This window comes from Schistocerca piceifrons, chromosome 1, assembly GCF_021461385.2.
Source record: "Schistocerca piceifrons isolate TAMUIC-IGC-003096 chromosome 1, iqSchPice1.1, whole genome shotgun sequence".
Lineage (NCBI taxonomy): Eukaryota > Metazoa > Arthropoda > Insecta > Orthoptera > Acrididae > Schistocerca > Schistocerca piceifrons.
The window spans coordinates 1195466566-1195474653 of record NC_060138.1 but is presented as its reverse complement, the minus strand read 5'-3'; positions in this window follow the sequence as shown (position 1 = coordinate 1195474653).

The window sequence follows — 8088 nt, the reverse complement described above, 5'->3', positions numbered from 1 at the left end:
AGATAAAAACTTTGAGGTTCTCCGATTACATTCTAATTCTGTCAGAGACAGAAAAGGACTTCGAAGAGCAGTTGAACGGAATGGACAGTGTCTTGAGAGGAGGATATAAGATAAACATCAACAAAAGCAAAACGAGGATAATGGAATGTAGTCGAATTAAGTCGGGTGAAGCTGAGGGAATTAGATTAGGAAATGAGACACTTAAAGTAGTAAAGCAGTTTTGCTATTTGGGGAGCAAAATAACTGATGATGGTCGAAGTAGAGAGGATATAAAATGTAGACTGGCAATGACAAGGAAAGCGTTTCCGCAGAAGAGAAATTTATTAACATCGAGTATAGATTTAAGTGCCAGGAAGTCGTTTATGAAAGTATTTGTATGGAGTGTAGCCATGTATGGAAGTGAAACGTGGACGATAAATAGTTTGGACAAGAAGAGAATAGAAGCTTTCAAAATGTGGTGCTACAGAAGCATGCTGAACATTAGATGGCTAGATCACATAACAAAAGGGGAGGCATTGAATAGAATTGGGGAGAAGAGGAGGTTGTGGCATAACTTGACTAGAAGAAGGGATCGGTTGGTAGGACATGTTCTGAGACATCAAGGGATCACCAATTTAGTATTGGAGGGCAGCGTGGAGGGTAAAAATCGTAGAGGGAGACCAAGAGGTGAATACACTAATCAGATTCAGAAGGATGTAGCTTGCAACAGGTACTGGGAGATGAAGGAGCTTGCACAGGATAGAGTGGCATGGAGAGCTGCATCAAACCAGTCTCAGGACTGAAGACCACAGCAACAACAACAAACGTTATTAATAAAAAACAAGTGATTTACATAGTAGCGTGTATGTCAGTCAACGATCATCATAGGCAAGCTGCAAACTGTATCTCTGGCTGACGGAAGGTTCGATTATGAAATATTAGGAAGCGCAAATTGTGACTTTAAAGCTATTTAAGATTTCATTTTGAAGCGGACAGAAATAATACAATATCAGAAACATTGAGGATAAGTAGTAACGTTGGAAATAGGAAGTTGAAATAATAACTGAAATCCAAAGACGTTATTAACTCTCTTGTCTTCGGTAAGGAAGCAACAAATGAAGGACGATCGACTATGGAAAAAGTCAACATTAATTATTATTATGAAAACCCGAAATTTAGTCACCGTTACAGTGAAGATGTTTGTGGCTGTTCCATCTGATGTGTAGATGTAACCAAAAGTCGGGTATATATAGTAAATAATAGAGAAGTCGACAACAACATCTCGATTGAGGGCGGCTACATATGTGGAAGCTGAGCGTTCACAGTTATCAACCACACCCAGCAACTATTTAGCAATCTTTAGCTCGGAGACATTTCTGTTAAATCGACTTTAGAAATATTGCCTCTGTATGTCCATCTTTTCACAGGTGGTTGCGGGACCACAGCTGTTTAGCACAGAATGTCAAGTGAAACACTTGTCAGCCGTCTAAATTTCCAAATTGTTATTTTGTTAGGCTATCGGTGTCAGCGATATATTTCGCCATCTTCAAGCCCCATGACCGACGTATAGGAAGATTCTCACCATTTGTCCAGTCAAAATAAGGGTCAGCATTCAGTGACTGGTATCCGTAGATTTATGAGACAGCAATCACTTCAAACATCACCTGATAGGTGTTTGATCTGACATTCTGTAAGAACTATAGCGTCAGTAAGCCAGATGACTATCCTTATCGGATAAATCTTAAGGAATTGTAGCTCACCTAAGACTGGAGGATGTCGCTTACAAAACCCTCATTCGAACAATATCCTTAACAAACCTGGTCACTCCGATGTATTTTAGCAAAGTATGACGAACCTAAGTTTGACTGTAACTCAGATATGTCCGTTTGAAGGGGTGTACTATACATTCAAAAAGTACTATACAGCGGAAAATGCACTGTAGTGCTGGCTGCATATTCAAACACTACAATATAAGTCCTACACAAAGTGCTTCACCCCCACGTTATAGCTTGACAGCGATATATCTAGAGTGAGCTGTGTAATGATAAACTGCACTTGGAAAGTTTGGAAAAGCACATAATCCATTGTTATACTACTCTATATGCTTTACAGTATTTAAATTTAAAGAGCATTAGAAGTTAAACATTTGAAAAAAGCTGACCAAATACGGCAGTTAAATGAATGTCACTCAAGCGCTGACCAAATAGTACTGCTCTGCGTTGTATAAAATACGTTACAAAATACACATTTATCAACGTTGTCTGCAAGCTCTGTAGGTTTGTTTTTCCACTGGTTCAAAGAAATCAATTGTTTTGGCGGACGATTCACCTCTTTTTTTGTGGATTCCGTTTGATGTTCATCAGCTGCAACAATGAATATGTACTGATTCACTTTGAGAGTCCTTTCATGTTGTTGTTGTTGTGGTCTTCAGTCCTGAGACTGGTTTGATGCAGCACTCCATGCTACTCTATCCTGTGCAAGCTGCTTCATCTCCCAGTAACAACTACAACCTAAATCCTTCTGAATCTGCTTAGTGTATTCATCTCTTGGTCTCCCTCTACGATTTTTACCCTCCACGCTGCCCTCCAATACTAAATTGGTGATCCCTTCATGCCTCAGAACATGTCCTACCAACCGATCCCTTCTTCTAGTCAAGTTGTGCCACAAATTTCTCTTCTCCCCAATCCTATTCAATACCTCCTCATTAGTTATGTGATCTACCCATCTAATCTTCAGCATTCTTCTGTAGCACCACATTTCAAAAGCCTCTATTGTCTTCTTGTCCAAACTATTTATCGTCCATGTTTCACTTCCATACATGGCTACACTCCATTTAAATCTATACTCGGTGTTAACAAATTTCTCCTCTTCAGAAACGCTTTCCTTGCCATTGCCAGTCTACATTTTATATCCTCTCTACTTCGACCATCATCAGTTATTTTGCTCCCCAAATAGCAAAACTCCTTTACTACTTTAAGTGTCTCGTTTCCTAATCTAATTCCCACAGCATCACCCGACTTAATTCGACTACATTCCATTATCCTCGTTTTACTTTTGTTGATGTTCATCTTATATCCTCCTTTCAAGACACTATCCATTCCGTTCAACTGCTCTTCCAAGTCCTTTGCTGTCTCTGACAGAATTACAATGTCATCGGCAAACCTCAAAGTTTTTATTTCTTCTCCATGGATTTTAATACCTACTCCGAATTTTTCATTTGTTTCCTTCACTGCTTGCTCAACATACAGATTGAATAACATCGGGGAGAGGCTACAACCCTGTCTCACTCCCTTCCCAATCACTGCTTCCCTTTCATGTCCCTCGACTCTTATAACTGCCATCTGGTTTCTGTACAAGTTGTAAATAGCCTTTTGTTCCCTGTATTTTACCCCTGCCACGTTCAGAATTTGAAAGAGAATATTCCAGTCAACGTTGTCAAAAGCTTTCTCTAAGTCTACAAATGCTAGAAACGTAGGTTTGCCTTTCCTTAATCTAGCTTCTAAGATAAGTCGTAGGGTCAATATTGCCTCTCGTGTTCCTATATTTCTACGAAATCCAAACTGATCTTCCCCGACGTCGGCTTTTACTAGTTTTTCCATTCGTCTGTAAAGAATTCGTGTTAGTATTTTGCAGCCGTGACTTATTAAACTGATAGTTCGGTAATTTTCACATCTGTCAAGACCTGCTTTCTTTGGGATTGGAATTATTATATTCTTCTTGAAGTCTGAGGGTATTTCGCCTGTCTCATATATCTTGCTCACCAGATGGTAGAGTTTTGTCATGACTGGCTCTCCCAAGGCCATCAGTAGTTCTAATGGAATGTTGTCTACTCCCGGGGCGTTGTTTCGACTCTGGTCTTTCAGTGCTCTGTCAAACTCTTCACGCAGTATCGTATCTCCCATTTCATCTTCATCTACATCCTCTTCCATTTCCATAATATTGTCCTCAAGTACATCGCCCTTGTATAAACCCTCTATATACTCCTTCCACCTTTCTGCCTTCCCTTCTTTGCTTAGAACTGGGTTGCCATCTGAGCTCTTGATATTCATACAAGTGGTTCTCTTCTCTCCAAAGGTCTCTTTAACTTTCCTGTAGGCAATATCTATCTTACCCCTAGTGAGACAAGTCTCTACATCCTTACATTTGTCCTCTAGCCATCCCTGCTTAGCCATTTTGCACTTCCTGTCGATCTCATTTTTGAGACGTTTGTATTCCTTTTTGCCTGCTTCATTTACTGCATTTTTATATTTTCTCCTTTGATCAATTAAGTTCAATGTTTCTTCTGTTACCCAAGGATTTCTACTAGCCCTCATCTTTTTCCCTAATTTATCCTCTGCTGCCTTCACTACTTCATCCCTCAAAGCTACCCATTCTTCTTCTACTGTATTTCTTTCCCCCATTCCTGTCAATTGTTTCCTTATGCTCTCCTTGAAACTCTGTGCAACCTCTGGTTCTTTCAGTTTATCCAGGTCCCATCTCCTTAAATTCCCACCTTTTTGCAGTTTCTTCAGTTTTAATCTACAGTTCATAACCAATAGATTGTGGTCAGAGTTCACATCTGCCCCTGGAAACGTCTTACAATTTAAAACCTGGTTTCTACATCTCTGTCTTACCATTATGTAATCTATCTGAAACCTGTCAGTATCTCCAGGCTTCTTCCATGTATACAACCTTCTTTTATGATTCTTGAACTAAGTGTTAGCTGTCATTAAGTTGTGCTCTGTGCATAATTCTACCAGACGGCTTCCTCTTTCATTTCTTCCCCCCAATCCATATTCACCTACTACGTTTCCTTCTCTTCCTTTTCCTACTACCGAATTCCAGTCACCCATGACTATTAAATTTTCGTCTCCCTTCACTATCTGAATAATTTCTTTTATTTCATCATACATTTCTTCAATTTCTTCGTCATCTGCAGAGCTAGTTGGCATATAAACTTGTACTACTGTGGTAGGCGTGGGCTTCGTGTCTATCTTGGCCACAATAATGCGTCCACTATGCTGTTTGTAGTAGCTTACTCGCACTCCTATTTTTTTATTCATTATTAAACCTACTCCTGCATTCCCACGTTTTGATTTTGTATTTATAACCCTGTATTCGGCTGACCAAAAGTCTTGTTCCTCCTACCACCGAACTTCACTAATTCCCACTAATTCCTTTCATGTAATATCTTTATTTATACTACCCAGTACTTCATATGTACTGGTTACATCTCTTTCAGTTATTGTTTTCGGGGCCAGAAAGTTGGAAAAACTATTTTAAGGTAAAACTTGAGACCAGAAAAATAATAGGAAGACAAGCAAGGAAAGAAAAAGGTTTTATGGAAGTGGCAAAATGCCAAACTTATCTTGCAGTGAAGAAAATGTTTACAGCCGTAAAGTTATACAGGGTCTCCCATTTACAGTGACCACGACAAGGAATTTTTTGTCCATAAGCAAGATAAAAATGTGTCTAGCAAATATTGTTTAGCTATGAGGCGGACTTAAGAAGCATGGATGCCTTTCTTGTAACTTACTTGCTTATAAAGACATGAAATTCCTATCCTGAACAACTGTTAAAAAATGTATCTCAGTGTACCATTCAAGTCGTTGTTAAAAACGTAACTCAAAACTATCTTTCATTCTCTGTCCTAGCCCACAGGGGAGGGATCAGAGCAACGTATTTCGTCCTCTTGTTGGAGCTGACAGTAAACTAATGGAGATACAAGAAGAATGCACACCTGTCATCACTCGTTTTATCTTGAGCACCCCAAATGAGTAGCATATCTACCTTCTCTTCGTTGGTGTAGACTATACGCAAAGAAGCTTTCAAATTAATAAGGCTGCCTGGATAACTAATTGTGTTTTCCTTGTGTTTCGCATTGGTTTACTGGCACCTCCAGTAAGTGAGCGAGTTATATTACCCCAGGTATCAGCACTGTAGCAGAAATGAGCACACACACACACATATGTATATATATATATATATATATATATATATATATATATATATATATATCACAAAATGTGTTGCATCAACTCGATCCGAGAGTTCCGGAACCTATACATAAAACTAGATTAGAGATCAACATAAACAACATAAACATCATTTCCGCCCTTTTTATTGCTCATGAAAACCACACATTAATGTTGTACCACCATACAGCGAGACCTTCAGAGGTGGTGGTCCAGATTTCTGTACACACCTGTACCTCTAATACCCGGTAGCACGTACACTTGCATTGATGCATGCCTGTATTCGTCGTGGCATACTATCCACAAGTTCATTAAGGCACTGTTGGTCATGATTGTCCCACTCCTCAACAACGATTCTGCGTGGCTGCCTCAGAGTGGTTGGTGGGTTACGTCGTCCGTAAACAGCCCTTTTCAGTCTATCCCAGGCATCTTTGATAGAGTTCATGTGTGGAGAACATGTTGGCCACTCTAGTCGAGCGATGTCGTTATCCTGCAGAAAGTCATTCACAAGATGCGCACAGTGGGGGCGCGAATGGTCGTCCATTAAGAGGAATGCCTCGCCATTATGCTACCGATATGCTTGCACTATCGGTCGGAGGATGGCATTCAAGTATCGTACAGCCTTCCATGACCACTAGCAGCGTACGTCTGCCCCACATAATGCCACCCCAAAACAGCAGGGAACCTCCACCTTGCTGCACTCGCTGGACAGTGTGTCTAAGACGTTCGCTGGACAGTGTGTCTAAGGCGTTCTGCCTGACCGGGTTGTCTCCGACGATTGTCTGGTCGAAGGCATATGCGACACTCATCGGTGAAGAGAACGTGATGCCAATCCTGAGCGGTCCATTCGTCATGTTCTTGGACCCATCTGTACCGCGCTGGTTGGTGTCATGGTTGCAAAGATGGACCTCGCTATGGACGTCGGGAGTGAAGTTGCACATCATTCAGCCTATTGCGCGCTGTTTGAGTCGTAACACGATGTCCTCTGGTTGCACGAAAAGCATTACTCAACATGGTGGCGTTGTTGTCAGGATTCCTCCGTGTCTTAATCCATAGGTAGCGGACATCCACTGCAGTAGTAGCCCTTGGGCGACCTGAGCGATGCATGTCATCGACATTTCCTGTCTCTCTGTATCTCCTCCATGTCCGAACAACATCGCTTTGGTTCACTCCGAGACTGCTGGACACTTCCCTTGTTGAGAGCCATTCCTGGCACAAAGAAACAATGTAGACGCGTTCGAACCGCGGTCTTGACCGTCTGGGCATGGTTTAAGTACAGACAACACGAGCCGTGTACCTCCTTCCTGGTGGAATGACTGTAATTGGTCGGGTGTCGAGCCTTTCCGTCTAATAGGCGCTGCTCATGCATGGTTGTTTACATCTTTGGGCGGGTTTAGTGACATCTCTGAGTAGTCAAAGAAACGGTGTGCTTGCAGTGACAACAAATCGTCCCAGAACACAGCACAGAACTGCAGTGCATCCATGTCATGACACATGTTCAAAGTGGCCTCCGTGGGATGCAAGCACGTGTTTACACGTCGCATCATGGATTGCCGTATTCTTTCGCACGTTCCGGCCTCCCTCCGGATAGCGTCACATACGTCGTGAACACGCTTTTGAAGGGTCTGCACATCAGGAAACGGTTCAACATACACAACGCTTTTCAGATGTCTTTGATGATCCAGCAGGCCATGCTACAGGGCTTCAGAGTTGTGTCCAACGTCCGGGGAAGATGCTGAGGTGTCGGCGAACCGATATGCCCAAGTAGGGTTGCGCTCCGTCGTGCAGAAACCATATAGCATATCGTATTGGCAAAGGCACATTCTCAAGCAGCCCAGACAGAGTGTTCCGCAGGATGCCCAGGGATGTTGTGGAATAATAATTCGTCTAGGTATGTGGTCACTACGTACTTCTATCCATCAGCCCCATCTACAATGGCAACTATGCATTTCCAGGTACATGTTTATAAGACCTTTAGACCTTTTTTCCTCCACTCACGTATTCGTCCTTGCAGTGTGGCCCGTTGGAAAACGTGTCACAAAGTACCATGCATGTAAACATGACGTTGCTACAAACGTAAAGCAAAAGTGACTGTTACTTTCCCGTAGTAGCACCCATTGCTGGTTTTATAAAATGATCACCGACCTACTATCGA